The 17,559-nt window shown below is 42.4% G+C and overlaps 1 long non-coding RNA gene across 1 annotated transcript in view; it reads right to left on the bottom strand.

Annotated features, from left to right (window-relative positions):
• Window positions 1–3,511: 3,511 nt before the first annotated feature.
• LOC147998178 (uncharacterized) overlaps window positions 3,512–17,559 on the bottom strand; it is a 234,853-nt gene continuing 220,805 nt past the window's right edge. Inside the window, exon 5 of the long non-coding RNA XR_015646949.1 lies at window positions 3,512–5,363. This is a non-coding gene — a long non-coding RNA (uncharacterized LOC147998178). The remainder of the gene's footprint in view (window positions 5,364–17,559) is intronic.

The raw sequence follows: 17,559 nt of genomic DNA, 5'->3' as shown, positions 1-17,559 counted from the left end.
TATTTTTGCGTCGATATTCATAAGGGAAATTGGTCTGAAGTTCTCTTTCTTTGTTGTGTCTTTGTGTGGTTTACGTATAAGAGTAATTGTGGCTTCCTAGAAGGTATTCGGTAGTGCTCCATCTGTTTCAATTTTGTGGAATAGTTTGGATAATATTGGTATGAGGTCTTCTATGAAGGTCTGATAGAATTCTGCACTAAACCCGTCTGGACCTGGGCTCTTTTTGGTTGGGAGAACTTTAATGACTGCTTCTCTTTCCTTAGGATTTATGGGGTTGTTTAACTGTTTATCTGTTCCTGATTTAAGTTCGGTACCTGGTATCTGTCTAGGAAATTGTCCATTTCCTGCAGATTTTCAAGTTTTGTTGAATATAGGCTTTTATAGTAAGATCAGATGATTTTTTGAATTTTCTCTGAATCGGTAGTTATGTCTCCCTTTTCATTTCTGATTTTGTTAATTTGGACACACTCTCTGTGTCCTCTCGGTAGTCTGGCTAAGGGTTTATCTATCTTGTTGATTTTCTCAAAGAACCATCTTTTGGTTCTGTTGATTCTTTGTAAGGTCCGTTTTGTTTCTACTTGGTTGATTTCAGCTCTCAGTTTGATTATTTCCTGCCTTCTACTCCTCCTGGGTGTATTTGCTTCTTTTTGTTCTAGAGCTTTTAGGTGTGCTGTCAAGCTGCTGACATATGCTCTTTCCTGTTTCTTTCTGCAGGCACTCAGCGCTATGAGTTTTCCTCTTAGCACAGCTTTCATTGTGTCCCATAAGTTTGGGTATGTTGTACCTTCATTTTCATTAAATTCTAAAAAGTTTTTAATTTCTTTCTTTATTTCTTCCTTGACCAGGTTATCATTGAGTAGAGCATTGTTCAATTTCCACGTATATGTGGGCATTCTTCCTTGATTGTTATTGAAGACCAGTTTTAGGCCGTGATGGTCCGATAGCACGCATGGGATTATTTCTATCTTTCTGTACCTGTTGAGGCCCGTTTTTTGACCAATTATATGGTCAATTTTGGAGAAAGTACCATGAGGAGCTGAGAAGAAGGTATATCCTTTTGCTTTAGGATAGAATGTTCTATAAATATCCGTTAAGTCCATTTGGCTCATGACTTCTCTTAGTCTGTCTACATCTCTGTTTAATTTCTGTTTCCATGATCTGTCCATTGATGAGAGTGGGGTGTTGAAATCTCCCACTATTATTGTGTGAGGTGCAATGTGTGTTTTGAGCTTTAGTAAGGTTTCTTTTACACATGTAGGTGCCCTTGTATTTGGGGCATAGATGTTTAGGATTGAGAGTTCATCTTGGTGGATTTTTCCTTTGATGAATATGAAGTGTCCTTCTTTATCTTTTTTGATGACTTTTAGTTGAAAATTGATTTTATTTGATACTAGAATGGCTACTCCAGCTTGCTTCTTCTGACCATTTGCTTGGAAAATTGTTTTCCAGCCTTTCACTCTGAGGTAATGTCTGTCTTTGTCTCTGAGGTGTGTTTCCTGTAGGCAGCAGAATGCAGGGTCCTCGTTGCCTATCCAGTTTGTTAATCTATGTCTTTTTATTGGGGAGTTGAGGCCATTGATGTTGAGAGATATTAAGTAATAGTGATTATTGCTTCCCGTTATATTCATATTTGGATGTGAGGTTATGTTTGTGTGCTTTCATTCTCTTTGTTTTGTTGCCAAGACGATTAGTTTCTTGCTTCTTCTAGGGTATAGCTTGCCTCCTTATGTTGGGCTTTACCCTTTATTATCCTTTGTAGTGCTGGATTTGTAGAAAGATATTGTGTAAATTTGGTTTTGTCATGGAATATCTTGGTTTCTCCATCTATGTTAATTGAGAGTTTTGCAGGATACAGTAACCTGGGCTGGCATTTGTGTTCTCTTAGGGTCTGTATGACATCTGTCCAGGATCTTCTGGCCTTCATAGTTTCTGGCGAAAAGTCTGGTGTGATTCTGATAGGTCTACCTTTATATGTTACTTGACCTTTTTCCCTTATTGCTTTTAATATTCTTTCTTTATTTTGTGCGTTTGGTGTTTTGACAATTATGTGACGGGAGGTGTTTCTTTTGTGGTCCAATCTATTTGGAGTTCTGTAGGCTTCTTGTATGCCTATGGGTATCTCTTTTTTTAGGTTAGGGAAGTTTTCTTCTATGATTTTGTTTAAGATATTTACTGGTCCTTTGAGCTGGGAGTCTTCACTCTCTTCTATACCTATTATCCTTAGTTTTGATCTTCTCATTGAGTCCTGGATTTCCTGTATGTTTTGGACCAGTAGCTTTTTCTGCTTTACATTATCTTTGACAGTTGAGTCAATGATTTCTATGGAATCTTCTGCTCCTGAGATTCTCTCTTCCATCTCTTGTATTCTGTTGGTGAAGCTTGTATCTACAGCTCCTTGTCTCTTCTTTTGGTTTTCTATATCCAGGGTTGTTTCCATGTGTTCTTTCTTGATTGCTTCTATTTCCGTTTTTAATTCCTTCAACTGTTTGATTGTGTTTTCCTGGAATTCTTTCAGGGATTTTTGCGATTCTTTCAGGGATTTTTGCGATTCCTCTCTGTAGGCTTCCTCTTGTTTATTAATGTTTTCCTGTGTTTCCCTAAAGGAGTTCTTCATGTCTTTCTTGAAGTCCTCCAGCATCATGATCAAATAGGATTTTGAAACTAGTTCTTGCTTTTCTGGTGTGTTTGGATATTCCATGTTTGCTTTGGTGGGAGAATTGGGCTCCAATGATGCCATGTAGTCTTGGTTTCTGTTGCTTGGGTTCCTGCGCTTGCCTCTCGCCATCAGATTATCTCTAGTGTTACTTTGTTCTGCTATTTCTGACAGTGGCTAGACTGTCCTATAAGCCTGTGTGTCAGGAGTGCTGTAGACCTCTTTTCCTCTCTTTCAGTCAGTTATGGGGACAGAGTGTTCTGCTTTCGGTCGTGTAGTTTTTCCTCTCTACAGGTCTTCAGCTGTTCCTGTGGGCCTGTGTCTTGAGTTCACCAGGCAGCTTTCTTGCAGCAGAAAAGTTGGTCTTACCTGTGGTCCCAAGGCTCAAGTTCGCTCGTGGGGTGCTGCCCACAGGCTCTCTGCAGCGGCAGCAACCAGGAAGATCTGTGCTGCCCCTTCCGGGAGCTTCAGTGCACCAGGGTTCCAGATGGCCTTTGGTGTTTTCCTCTGGTGTCCGAGATGTGTGTGCAGAGAGCAGTCTCTTCTGGTTTCCCAGGCTTGTCTGCCTCTCTGAAGGTTTAGCTCTCCCTCCCACGGGATTTGGGTGCAGAGAACTCTAGCTGTGATTTTAAGAGAAGCACCTTGTCACCTGCTCAGTCTAATAATCTGCTCTTGCAGACGCTCATTCCCGGGCAGCTTCTCCAGCAGACCCAGGCTCCTACTACAGGTGCAAGGCTCCAAGGGCTGATTGAACTGCTTTTTATTCATTTGTTCCTTTTTTGAAACGAGTTAAAAATCAAGTCAAGGTGTGAACGACCAGCAGATAAAGTTTTTTTTTTTTTTACCATTTTCTCTTTTGAACATGAAACATAAAACATTTAAGCAACAAGAAACAAAAACCACAGACATAAACTGACATACATGGACAGCTTGGTGCACCAAGGACAGACAATAGACAGAGGGGAAAAACTAGATGGTGTCCCACCAAAGGGACCCAGATTCCAATAGGAGTCAGCAGAGAGGTAGGATTTCCCCTTTCCCACCACTTCCACGGTGACCATCCACTCGAGTGGGGTTGATATGGATGATGGATTGTCTCAATTCCTGGACTAGTCCATCAACGTGTTGAAACCAAATTCCTGTAAGATACTGAGATATATTACGGGATATCTGAGCAGCACGACTGACATTCACAAATGGTATGGAAGTGAAACACAGTCCTGAATATTTCCACTCACAACCCAATTACATTAACTCCATCAAGCTGTGCCTGGGCGTTGAGACGTCCTTGGGGGTAGGGGTAGGAAAAATGAAACTAATGCTGTAGCTGATGTGTCCTGACTGGTCCCAGCTGAAAGTCCTTGACACCAGGAATCCAAGTAGGCAAACTCTGTACAATTCTCAAGAAAAAAGTTTAGAATCGAGATATCTTTTTGTTTGATTCTCCTGAATAAATTTTTCAGGCAGTCTACCTCTATCAAATCTGATCAGTATGACTCTGTGAAGGTTCCAGAGCCTAATCACACCTTTTACAAGCAAAAAGACAAAATTTTTCTCCCAAAATACTGTGTTCCTTTTATCTCCTTTTCTTTTCTTTTTTTCTTTCGAGACCTTTTCTCCCTCCAACATACTTTGTTGTTGCTCTGCAAGGACCCTCTGACCTGTCCTAACGGCTGTAATGGCTTCCCACACAAAGAAAAAAATAAACAAAATTACCAGCATTGCCCACAAAAGATCCATAACTTTCGGTTTCTTCACAGTGGCTCTCCACCTAGGCCCATATCTTTCTTCTTCATAGCGAGCTGCCTCATCTTCTAAATCCTCTTCCTCAGAGGGGCTAAGCTCGTCTGTTTCTGAACTATCAAGCCCCAAAGCCTCTAACTCCTCTACCAGATGAAGGCTTGTTTTCGGGGTTTTCTTCTCCTTCCCCTGTTTCTCTCCCAGGGTGTCCTTTCCCCTATCTCTTGCTTCCTCAGATCCAAGGTCCTTGGAAGGGCCTCTTAGGTGCACATTTCCTTCTTAAAGCTTCTAATCTTTCACCTCGCTCTGTTTCTGACATGCTGTCCTGTAACTCCTCTAACGCCCCTTGTCCTGCTATTACTGTTGGGCAGCATTTCTCATCTTCTAGGCATGGCTTTTGACTGTGCCTAGCGGCAGTCGCAAAATCAAAAACCAAAAGAAAAAGAATGAGCGCTGCCAAAACAATAAAAAAAGCTTCCACTGCATCTTCTAATGGGGGAGAGAGATGAGAGAGATCAAGACTAAACATGCCTCTCAGAGCTTACCTTCGTCCTGCAGTTCTGAATCCTCTCCGTCAGTGGAGGGTCTCCTCGGCGCCGGCGATGATGAGGCGTTTTTCCGGGTTTCGGCACCAAATATCCCGCGCTATCATCTTGCCAGCAAGAACGCACGTGGACACAAAGATCCTTCTGCAGCAAAGCGTTTATTGCATCTTGAAGAGGAGAGACGCTGCGGCCCCAGAGAGTGTTAGCTTTATATCCCCCAAAGCAACGTGTTCCTTCCTGATTGGCCGCATAGCCGTGATCTCATTGGCACGCCCCGGGTTGGGCAAAGACTTGGCAGAAACACACCCTTGCGCATGCGCACTGCATCCTTCGGGGTGGACAACAGCTGTGCCCTGTACTAACAGACAACAGCTGGTACAGGTGGCTACCAACACTCAGGGGGTGGACCGGGAGTTGAATAACACCTGGAGTGTAAAAGTAAATAAATAAAAATTATAAATAAAATAAAATAGTAAAGAAATAAAGGAAGAATACTTCATCAAACTGATTGCACATTGGAACATGGAACTTGGAGCAACCTAAAATCCATGTGTTCAGAACCATGATCGCATCTGTTTGGCTTCAGAACTAACAATCTTACTCCCTTTTGAGGTGAGAGCTGTGTTTTGAGCTGATCCTACATATGCACCCACTCCCTTGTCATGCTCTGGAAACTCCTGGATGACAGGCCCTCCTACTCATATTCTTTTCTCTTATGGTCAATCCACTCAGGTGGCAGGTTTGTGCCCTAAACTATCTGGGCACAGAGATAAATATTCTCTGCTCAGCAAGTTGAGAGTTCCCCCGATTCCATGCCAACCCCATATGCCACTATAGCTGACTTCTCCCATAAAGTCCTAAAAGGCAAACATGAAATTCTCCCACACATGGGATCTCCACATCTGGCATGCTTAGGGAAACTAGCTTACTTCTTGGGTTCTCATTTTCTAGTGAGTTCCTGCTCTCTCACAAAGACAACCAGGAGACCCAAAGAGCAGAGGCTCCTCTACACTTGCCCTCTGTGTACCCCAACTGACCAGCATCCTTCAGAGACCTCTCCTAGACTCTCTGGAACCCCCCCATGTGAGGTCCCCTAGTCTGTCAGTAAACTTTCCTCAGGACTCCCAGGAAGCATCCCAGGATGCTGGTGTCTCTGGGGTCTGCAGCTGTGCCCTGTGAGGAGGGTGAATCCATAGGGATCATTGCTCTCAGGGCTGGAGCTGGACAGTATGTGCCAAGACCCCTATTCGACCACTCCTGGGGAGAAATTTTCTGCAGTCTCCCCTGAGATTCAGGCTGCAACACAGGCAGCTCCCTTTCACCTGAAGCCTGCCTTCCCAAGCAGGTTCTAGCCTGGCCACCCAACCGACTGCTGTGATGCAGCCTCTCTAGCCACTGGAGGACTGCTCCTCTTGATGATCTTAACCCTTGCAGTCTGGAAGACAAGCTGCATTTCCAGGATTGAGCAAAAAATAAAAAAGTGGTCCTCTGCTATGAAACATCTATGAAACAGCCAGAGACACAGAAGGAAAAAGAGAGAGATTAAGAAAGAAATCATTAGAGTCTTGAGAAGATGGAAGGAGGCATGTCATTTGGAGTAGCAGAGGAAAGAATGCAAGGCAGGGGCAAGAATAACAGAGAAGCTCCCTAGCTGGGATGGGCCAAGGAAAAGAGATGGGAAACACAGAGAAAAACTCCTAGCACAGGCTTGGTATGCATTTAGGTGTGGACCAGCAGGGTCTTGCCTTGGCCAGCCTGGATAGTGATTTCTGAGAGGAGTTCTTGATTTTCTCAGAAGGTCCAACACTTCAGTATCAGATTCATGGTTGTACAATCTGTGGGACACATTGCATTTACCCATGGATTTCAATTTCCATGAAAAGGGGGACTAAAACTTCATGTAGTTACCATTAGGTATCTGGGAAGTGTTGCTGGGCTCAAAACTGTTCATGCTCTCAGAGGACTTGCATCCTTGGGATGGCCATGACCACCCCACCTGGCACCCTACAGTATGAGACAGTCACTGAAGAGTTACTGTTTTCAATGGAGACAACATTTACCCAATAGAAACCTCAGAGAAACTCTTGTGATTCCTGGCAAAATGAGTATCAGGGTGTGACTTAGAAAGACCCAACTACATACTCATGCACATGCACACACACACAGACCTGTGATTTCTCCTTTAGCACACAAGCATTTAGAATGTTTTCCTCACACGCAAGCTGCAGCAGAAGATACTAGGGAGGGAAGGCTTATTTGGCTGTCCTGTGTGTTAGAGAACAACTGAGCAGCAGAGCTCTGTGGAAAGGGAAATTATGAATGATTACAAGTTTCTATTCACGTTACAATATGGTTTCTCTAGATTGGCTCACACTGTTGGTGGGGTGTTGCTGTACATGTTGAACTCCGTGGGGACTGTGTTGTTAGTTTTTTCCGAAAGAGCAAGAGAGATTCCTTGTGTGGCTCAGCCTCTTGGGTTACAAGCAATGGAGAAGAAGGGTTCCTGTATTTTAATTCTTGAAAAAAATGCAAGAACACAAATCCACTTTTATTTATTTATTCTCCAGTAGTTTAAATCCAGGATGGGTTCAGCATCACACACATTCCGTGTTCAATGCCCTTTGCCAGAACATTGCTTTGGAATTTGGCATGCACCATACCACTGTTTCCCTGGGCCCAAATACTTTTCCCCAGATTGCTCTGGTTTTGTTATATTTGCTTCAAGGAGTTGCTGTATTGTTTTTTGCATTGCACACATAGCACATCTCTGACCTAGTTAGAACTCAGTTTCATCTCTAGCGTAAAATCCTTCAAGTTTAAGAAGAGCTGTCTGGGGAAGTCCCACACCCGCGGATCCCGGCCCGCAGCAGCTCTCTGCTCCCAGACCCGGTGAGAGAGAGACCCAACCGCCTGGTCAGGTGGGCACTCCTGAGGCTGCAGAGCGGAAGAGACCACCAACACTGCTCACCCCTGCCCACATCCCTGGCCCAAGAGGAAACTGTATAAGGCCTCTGGGCTCCCGTGGGGGAGGGCCCAGGAGCGGCAGGACTTCTGCGCCTGAGACACCACCGGAACCTGAAAGAAACAGACCGGATAAACAGTTCTCTGCACCCAAATCCCGTGGGAGGGAGAGCTAAACATTCAGAGAGGCAGACAAGCCTGGGAAACCAGAAGAGACTGCTCCCTGCACACACATCTCGGACGCCAGAGGAAAAAGCCAAAGACCATCTGGAACCCTGGTGCACTGAAGCTCCCGGAAGGGGCGGCACAGGTCTTCCTGGTTGCTGCCGCTGCAGAGAGCCCCTGGGCAGCACCCCACGAGCGAACCTGAGCCTCAGGACCACAGGTAAGACCAACTTTTCTGCTGCAAGAAAGCTGCCTGGTGAACTCAAGACACAGGCCCACAGGAACAGCTGAAGACCTGTAGAGAGGAAAAACTACACGCCCGAAAGCAGAACACACTGTCCCCATAACTGACTGAAAGAGAGGAAAACAGGTCTACAGCACTCCTGACACACAGGCTTATAGGTCAGTCTAGCCACTGTCAGAAATAGCAGAACAAAGTAACACTAGAGATAATCTGATGGCGAGAGGCAAGCGCACGAACCCAAGCAACAGAAACCAAGACTGCATGCCATCCTCGGAGCCCAATTCTCCCACCAAAACAAACATGGAATATCCAAACACACCAGAAAAGCAAGATCTAGTTTCAAAATCATATTTGATCATGATGCTGGAGGACTTCAAGAAAGACATGAACACACTTAGGGAAACACAGGAAATCATTAATAAACAAGTAGAAGCCTACAGAGAGGAATGGCAAAAATCCCTGAAAGAATTCCAGGAAAACACAATCAAACAGATGAAGGAATTAAAAATGGAAATAGAAGCAATCAAGAAAGAACACATGGAAACAACCCTGGATATAGAAAACCAAAAGAAGAGACAAGGAGCTGTAGATACAAGCTTCACCAACAGAATACAAGAGATGGAAGAGAGAATCTCAGGAGCAGAAGATTCCATAGAAATCATTGACTCAACTGTCAAAGATAATGTAAAGCAGAAAAAGCTACTGGTCCAAAACATACAGGAAATCCAGGACTCAATGAGAAGATCAAACCTAAGGATAATAGGTATAGAAGAGAGTGAAGACTCCCAGCTCAAAGGACCAGTAAATATCTTCAACAAAATCATAGAATAAAACTTCCCTAACCTAAAAAAAGAGATACCCATAGGCATACAAGAAGCCTACAGAACTCCAAATAGATTGGACCAGAAAAGAAACACCTCCCGTCACATAATTGTCAAAACACCAAACGCACAAAATAAAGAAAGAATATTAAAAGCAGTAAGGGAAAAAGGTCAAGTAACATATAAAGGGAGACCTATCAGAATCACACCAGACTTCTCGCCAGAAACTATGAAGGCCAGAAGATCCTGGACTGATGCCATACAGACCCTAAGAGAACACAAATGCCAGCCCAGGTTACTGTATCCAGCAAAACTCTCAATTAACATTGATGGAGAAACCAAGATATTCCATGACAAAACCAAATTTACACAATATCTTTCTACAAATCCAGCACTACAAAGGATAATAAATGGTAAAGCCCAACATAAGGAGGCAAGCTATACCCTAGAAGAAGCACGAAACTAATCGTCTTGGCAACAAAACAAAGAGAATGAAAGCACACAAACATAACCTCACATCCAAATATGAATATAAAAGGAAACAATAATCACTATTCCTTAATATCTCTCAACATCAATGGCCTCAACTCCCCAATAAAAAGACATAGATTAACAAACTGGATACGCAACGAGGACCCTGCATTCTGCTGCCTACAGGAAACACACCTCAGAGACAAAGACAGACACTACCTCAGAGTGAAAAACTGGAAAAAAACTTTCCAAGCAAATGGTCAGAAGAAGCAAGCTGGAGTAGCCATTCTAATATCAAATAAAATCAATTTCCAACTAAAAGTCATCAAAAAAGATAAGGAAGGACACTTCATATTCATCAAAGGAAAAATCCACCAAGATGAACTCTCAATCCTAAATATCTATGCCCCAAATACAAGGGCACCTACATACGTAAAAGAAACCTTACTAAAGCTCAAAACACACATTGCACCTCACACAATAATAGTGGGAGATTTCAACACCCCACTCTCATCAATGGACAGATCATGGAAACAGAAATTAAACAGTGATGTCGACAGACTAAGAGAAGTCATGAGCCAAATGGACTTAACGGATATTTATAGAACATTCTATCCTGAAGCAAAAGGATATACCTTGTTCTCAGCTCCTCATGGTACTTTCTCCAAAATTGACCATATAATCGGTCAAAAAACGGGCCTCAACAGGTACAGAAAGATAGAAATAATCCCATGCGTGCTATCGGACCACCACGGCCTAAAACTGGTCTTCAATAACAATAAGGGAAGAATGCCCACATATACGTGGAAATTGAACAATGCTCTACTCAATGATAACCTGGTCAAGGAAGAAATAAAGAAAGAAATTAAAAACTTTTTAGAATTTAATGAAAATGAAGATACAACATACTCAAACTTATGGGACACAATGAAAGCTGTGCTAAGAGGAAAACTCATAGCGCTGAGTGCCTGCAGAAAGAAACAGGAAAGAGCATATGTCAGCAGCTTGACAGCACACCTAAAAGCTCTAGAACAAAAAGAAGCAAATACACCCAGGAGGAGCAGAAGGCAGGAAATAATCAAACTCAGAGCTGAAATCAACCAAGTAGAAACAAAAAGGACCATAGAAAGAATCAACAGGACCAAAAGTTGGTTCTTTGAGAAAATCAACAAGATAGATAAACCCTTAGCCAGACTAACGAGAGGACACAGAGAGTGCGTCCAAATTAACAAAATCAGAAATGAAAAGGGAGACATAACTACAGATTCAGAGGAAATTCAAAAAATCATCAGATCTTACTATAAAAACCTATATTCAACAAAATTTGAAAATCTGCAGGAAATGGACAATTTCCTAGACAGATACCAGGTATCAAAGTTAAATCAGGAACAGATAAACCAGTTAAACAACCCCATAACTCCTAAGGAAATAGAAGCAGTCATTAAAGGTCTCCCAACCAAAAAGAGCCCAGGTCCAGATGGGTTTAGTGCAGAATTCTATCAAACCTTCATAGAAGACCTCATACCAATATTATCCAAACTATTCCACAAAATTGAAACAGATGGAGCCCTACCGAATTCCTTCTACGAATCTACAATTACTCTTATACCTAAACCACACAAAGACACAACAAAGAAAGAGAACTTCAGACCAATTTCCCTTATGAATATCGACGCAAAAATACTCAATAAAATTCTGGCAAACCGAATTCAAGAGCACATCAAAACAATCATCCACCATGATCAAGTAGGCTTCATCCCAGGCATGCAGGGATGGTTTAATATACGGAAAACCATCAACGTGATCCATTATATAAACAAACTGAAAGAACAGAACCACATGATCATTTCATTAGATGCTGAGAAAGCATTTGACAAAATTCAACACCCCTTCATGATAAAAGTCCTGGAAAGAATAGGAATTCAAGGCCCATACCTAAACATAGTAAAAGCCATATACAGCAAACCAGTTGCTAACATTAAACTAAATGGAGAGAAACTTGAAGCAATCCCACTAAAATCAGGGACTAGACAAGGCTGCCCACTCTCTCCCTACTTATTCAATATAGTTCTTGAAGTTCTAGCCAGAGCAATCAGACAACAAAAGGAGATCAAAGGGATACAGATTGTAAAGGAAGAAGTCAAAATATCACTATTTGCAGATGATATGATAGTATATTTAAGTGATCCCAAAAGTTCCACCAGAGAACTACTAAAGCTGATAAACAACTTCAGCAAAGTGGCTGGGTATAAAATTAACTCAAATAAATCAGTTGCCTTCCTCTATACAAAAGAGAAACAAGCCGAGAAAGAAATTAGGGAAACGACACCCTTCATAATAGACCCAAATAATATAAAGTACCTCGGTGTGACTTTAACCAAGCAAGTAAAAGATCTGTACAATAAGAACTTCAAGACACTGAAGAAGGAAATTGAAGAAGACCTCAGAAGATGGAAAGATCTCCCATGCTCATGGATTGGCAGGATTAATATAGTAAAAATGGCCATTTTACCAAAAGCAATCTACAGATTCAATGCAATCCCCATCAAAATACCAATCCAATTCTTCAAAGAGTTAGACAGAACAATTTGCAAATTCATCTGGAATAACAAAAAACCCAGGATAGCTAAAGCTATCCTCAACAATAAAAGGACTTCAGGGGGAATCACTATCCCTGAACTCAAGCAGTATTACAGAGCAATAGTGATAAAAACTGCATGGTATTGGTACAGAGACAGACAGATAGACCAATGGAATAGAATTGAAGACCCAGAAATGAACCCACACACCTATGGTCACTTGATTTTTGACAAAGGAGCCAAAACCATCCAATGGAAAAAAGATAGCATTTTCAGCAAATGGTGCTGGTTCAACTGGAGGGCAACATGTAGAAGAATGCAGATCGATCCATGCTTATCACCCTGTACAAAGCTTAAGTCGAAGTGGATCAAGGACCTCCACATCAAACCAGACACACTCAAACTAATAGAAGAAAAACTAGGGAAGCATCTGGAACACATGGGCACTGGAAAAAATTTCCTGAACAAAACACCAATGGCTTATGCTCTAAGATCAAGAATTGACAAATGGGATCTCATAAAACTGCAAAGCTTCTGTAAGGCAAAGGACACTGTGGTTAGGACAAAACGGCAACCAACAGATTGGGAAAAGATCTTTACCAACCCAACAACAGATAGAGGCCTTATATCCAAAATATACAAAGAACTCAAGAAGTTAGACCGCAGGGAAACAAATAACCCTATTAAAAAATGGGGTTCAGAGCTAAACAAAGAATTCACAGCTGAGGAATACCGAATGGCTGAGAAACACCTAAAGAAATGTTCAACATCTTTAGTCATAAGGGAAATGCAAATCAAAACAACCCTGAGATTTCACCTCACACCAGTGCGATTGGCTAAGATCAAAAACTCAGGTGACAGCAGATGCTGGTGAGGTTGTGGAGAAAGAGGAACACTCCTCCATTGTTGGTGGGATTGCAGACTGGTAAAACCATTCTGGAAATCAGTCTGGAGGTTCCTCAGAAAATTGGACATTGAACTGCCTGAGGATCCAGCTATACCTCTCTTGGGCATATACCCAAAAGATGCCTCAACATATAAAAGAGACACGTGCTCCACTATGTTCATCGCAGCCTTATTTATAATAGCCAGAAAATGGAAAGAACCCAGATGCCCTTCAACAGAGGAATGGATACAGAAAATGTGGTACATCTACACAATGGAATACTACTCAGCTATCAAAAACAACGAGTTTATGAAATTCGTAGGCAAATGGTTGGAACTGGAAAATATCATCCTGAGTGAACTAACCCAATCACAGAAAGACATACATGGTATGCACTCATTGATAAGTGGCTATTAGCCCAAATGCTTGAATTACCCTAGATCCCTAGAACAAACGAAACTCAAGACGGATGATCAAAATGTGAATGCTTCACTCCTTCTTTAAATGAGGAAAAAGAATACCCTTGGCAGGGAAGGGAGAGGCAAAGATTAAAACAGAGACTGAAGGAACACCCATTCAGAGCCTGCCCCACATTTGGCCCATACATATACAGCCACCCAATTGGACTAGATGGATGAAGCAAAGAAGTGCAGACCGACAGGAGCCGGATGTAGATCGCTCCTGAGAGACACAGCCAGAATACAGCAAATACAGAGGCGAATGCCAGCAGCAAACCACTGAACTGAGAATAGGTCCCCTATTGAAGGAATCAGAGAAAGAACTGGAAGAGCTTGAAGGGGCTCGAGACCCCAAAAGTACAACAATGCCAAGCAACCAGAGCTTCCAGGGAATAAGCCACTACCTAAAGACTATACATGGACTGACCCTGGACTCTGACCCCATAGGTAGCAATGAATATCCTAGTAAGAGCACCAGTCGAAGGGGAAGCCCTGGGTCCTGCTAAGACTGAACCCCCAGTGAACTAGTCTATGGGGGGAGGGCGGCAATGGTGGGAGGGTTGGGAGGGGAACACCCATAAGGAAGGGGAGGGGGGAGGGGGATGTTTGCCCGGAAACCGGGAAAGGGAAAAAAAAAAAAAAAAGAAGAGCTGTCTGCTCTCTTTGGTTCTGGAGACCTTACTCTTAGCCAGCAAAAATGGCCCCATACCATGGCCTTCTAGACAAGTCCTGTTCCCAGCAGGCCTTCATAAGTGCCAAGATGCTGGAAAGAGCAGGTTCCTGTATTTTTAGAGAACAATTTCAACAGCTCCCTGGAACAGAGGCAATGCCTTGTCACTTGAACCACCTTGGCATCTAAGGAAAAGTTTTGGCAATACTTTTTGTAAGGAAACCCCAGTTTTGTTCCAGTGAGTTAGTTTGAAAATTGCACAGGGTGAGAAGGAGAAACCTAAGTTAACACAATGGGAGGAGACCACTCTTCACCCAGCATGAGGATGAGAAATAAATCCAAGGGAAGTAAAGTCTGGAATGGGCAGTGCTTTTTGAGGGTTACCTGCCTTCTCAAGTTGTTAGTCTTTGTAAAACAGAATCTGATGGTGAGAAATGCAAGTTGGTCATATCTCTGCTAAGCATAAAATGGTGGATACAAATTAGAGCCAATAGGTGGCAGTAGTGAGAGGGCCAATTGTTGTGGCTGATACAGTGCAGAGAGCCTGTAAAGAAGTGGTCACTTGCAAAATATTTTGTCCTGGGGTTCTTTCAATGGGGAGTTTCTGAAAGCTTAAATTAAAGGGAGCCCTATTTCTTGCTGTGGTACTGGAAAGGGGGCCCTTGTCTTTTGAAAGAGGAGCCACAGCAAGTTTAAACTTTCTCTTCTGATATAATATAGCTGGAGTCTATATTCACCAAATTACTATGTGCCAAGAAGGACGGTATTGTCTGGGGATCTTTGCAAAGCAATTAAGGAGTAACTGCAGGAAAAAAAGGTATTTGGTTCATGCAGCCAAAAAAATAAAAAATAAAAAATTTTTACAAAAAAAAAAAGTGGTCACCAACAAAAACTGGCAGCTTGACATTCAGTGAGTGGCTGAGCCTCTGTGATCTCCAGCTACCTCATCTGCAGGGAAGATATCGACACTTTTTGAGCACCCCTAAAGGGAGCCTACCAAATCCAAATGTTCCAGATCCTGAAACTTTCTCAGAACTAGTGTGAAAAAACAGACGATTCCACAGCTGACCTCTTCCTGCAGTTTCTTAAAATGCAGACAGGGGTGAGGATGTATTTCTCCGACGGAGGGTGTCCTTTATCTGAATGGGGCACTGTGTTCAATTTGAGCATGCACACAGAGAAACAGGAAAACACAACACAGAAGAAAACAGAAACACACACACACACACACACACACACACTCACAGAGGAGCAACAGAGGGAGGGAGGGAGGTATGGAGGGAGAGAGAGAGGGAGAGAGATAGAGACAGAGAGAGACACAGAGAGAGACAGAGAGAGACAGACAGAGACAGACAGAGACAGAGAGAGACAGAGAGATTAAAATGCATAGGTTGTATAAGTATAAATTTTATAAATCTATCTTTGGTCATTTGTCTAATGTGCATAAACATTATATAATATGCAAAAACATAAATAAATTTTGTCTTTAAAATCTCCATCTGCCTATCTACATCTATATTTCTATATATGTATATCTATAAGTAGCTACCTATTTTTGCATATATATCATCTACTAAAAAAAATAAAACCTCACAATGTCAGATACAGTCTACACAACATGGACCACAATGTCCTACCACACCTAGGCTTAAGCCCTTCTTGATTCACTGAAGTAGAACTCCTTCTCCACATGTCTCATTCCTCTCTGGTTTACACCATGACTTGATGTTATCATTTTTCAAAGGTACCTGCCCTCCAGCTGACGAGTCCTCTGAGCAATATTATCTTGCATGATGTATGTAGGAATTCATGAAGTCACACCTTGTCTTTGTGTTCACCCAGAGAGTGCCTGTGCCTTTCATCCCTGCAGGGTCCAGAGTCTAGAAGTGTGTGATACTGGTGCAGTAGTCACATTGCCCTCCTGGTTTTGTAGATGGTATTACTTTTTAAAAGATATATTTATTTAGTTTATGCACATGAGTATGCTGTTGATGTCTTCAGACACACCAGAAGAGGGCATTGAATTCTATTATAGATAGTTGTGAACTACCATGTGGTTGCTGGGATTTGAACTTAGTAACTCTGGAAGAGCCCCTGTATGTGGTATTATGCCAGTTGTTTATCAGTTGGACCTTATCCGTTCTGAGTGGCCATGACAGATCCTATTCTTGAGTTTCTGTTCATTCAGAGGAATGACAAGTATCACGTCTTCTTGCAGACTCAGTTCCCAAGGGTCTAGCAATAGTGCAGACTGAAATTTCCCCTCCTCCCATTACTGTATGTTCACAGAACTTTGCTTCATTGGGTCACTCCTTAGGATTGGGTTTCTGTTGAGAGCTTTTGGTACTGCTTCCAGGAATTTGCCACTGGGCTCAGACAAGGAAGAAGGCTCAGATAAGAATGTTAGAAACAGTGACCATAGAGCTTTGGTTACTACTTTGCTTAATTACTACTTTATGTGATCTCCTTACTACTTTACTTAATTATTACATTGTGTGTTCCTTTGGCTTCCTACTTTGCTTGATTACTATCTTGTGTGAGCTCCTTGTTTACTACTTCACTTCATTACTTTGTCTTTGATCTAAGAACTGACCATGTTTTTTGGATGTACCTAGAATGATATAAAAGCAGACTGGGGAAATTAAAGCTGCTTTAGGCTCAGCACTGGCTGGAGTAATGTTATATTTTGTCTAACTGTTTATTTTTTGAATCCTCACTCCCTCTCTTGAGACCCAGTTGACTGACTGAGCTGGCTTGCTCAGGTTTCATTGGCTGACATTGATGGAACCACATTGTCCTCGAAAAATACATGTTTGGAGAAGGCGCCCTGGAAACTCTGATGCTGTTGTTCTGTAGGTGAGATTTGTAAGTCTCACACAGGCCATAGGTGTCAGGATCTATGATGCAGACAGTCTGATGATGAGTTTCTGTAGATGAGAAGGACTTGTAAGTCTCACACAGGCCATGGGTGTCAGGTTCTATGATGCAAACCCAGAAATTAGTACCTGGTGAGCAGGGGGGCTTGGCACTGGGACAAAATGACTCTGTCTTCATTGTGTTGCTTTGTCTCTTTTTCTAGCCATTCCCGGAGGCCTTCCTTTTCAATTCCTCATGTAGTTCCATATCTCATGTCTGCTTCTCCCCTTTTTTCGCAAGACATGGTTTTTCTATGAGGTACTGGCTGTTCCGGGACTTGCTCTATAGACCAGGCTGGCCTCCAACTTGGAGACCTGCTTGCCTCTGTCTCCCAAATCCTAGTACTATAAAGGCATGGGCCACCACCACCCATCAAGTGTGTGTCTTTTATGGCTATATGCAAAATCTCCCAAAGGTAATAGTTATGTTTCATTGTCCTATTCATATGAT

The sequence above is a fragment of the Rattus norvegicus genome, chromosome X (assembly GCF_021556685.1).
Source record: "Rattus norvegicus strain SHRSP/BbbUtx chromosome X, alternate assembly SHRSP_T2T, whole genome shotgun sequence".
In the NCBI taxonomy this organism is placed as follows: domain Eukaryota; kingdom Metazoa; phylum Chordata; class Mammalia; order Rodentia; family Muridae; genus Rattus; species Rattus norvegicus.
Note: the sequence above shows the minus strand (reverse complement) of the source record. Positions and strands in the feature narration are given on the sequence as shown.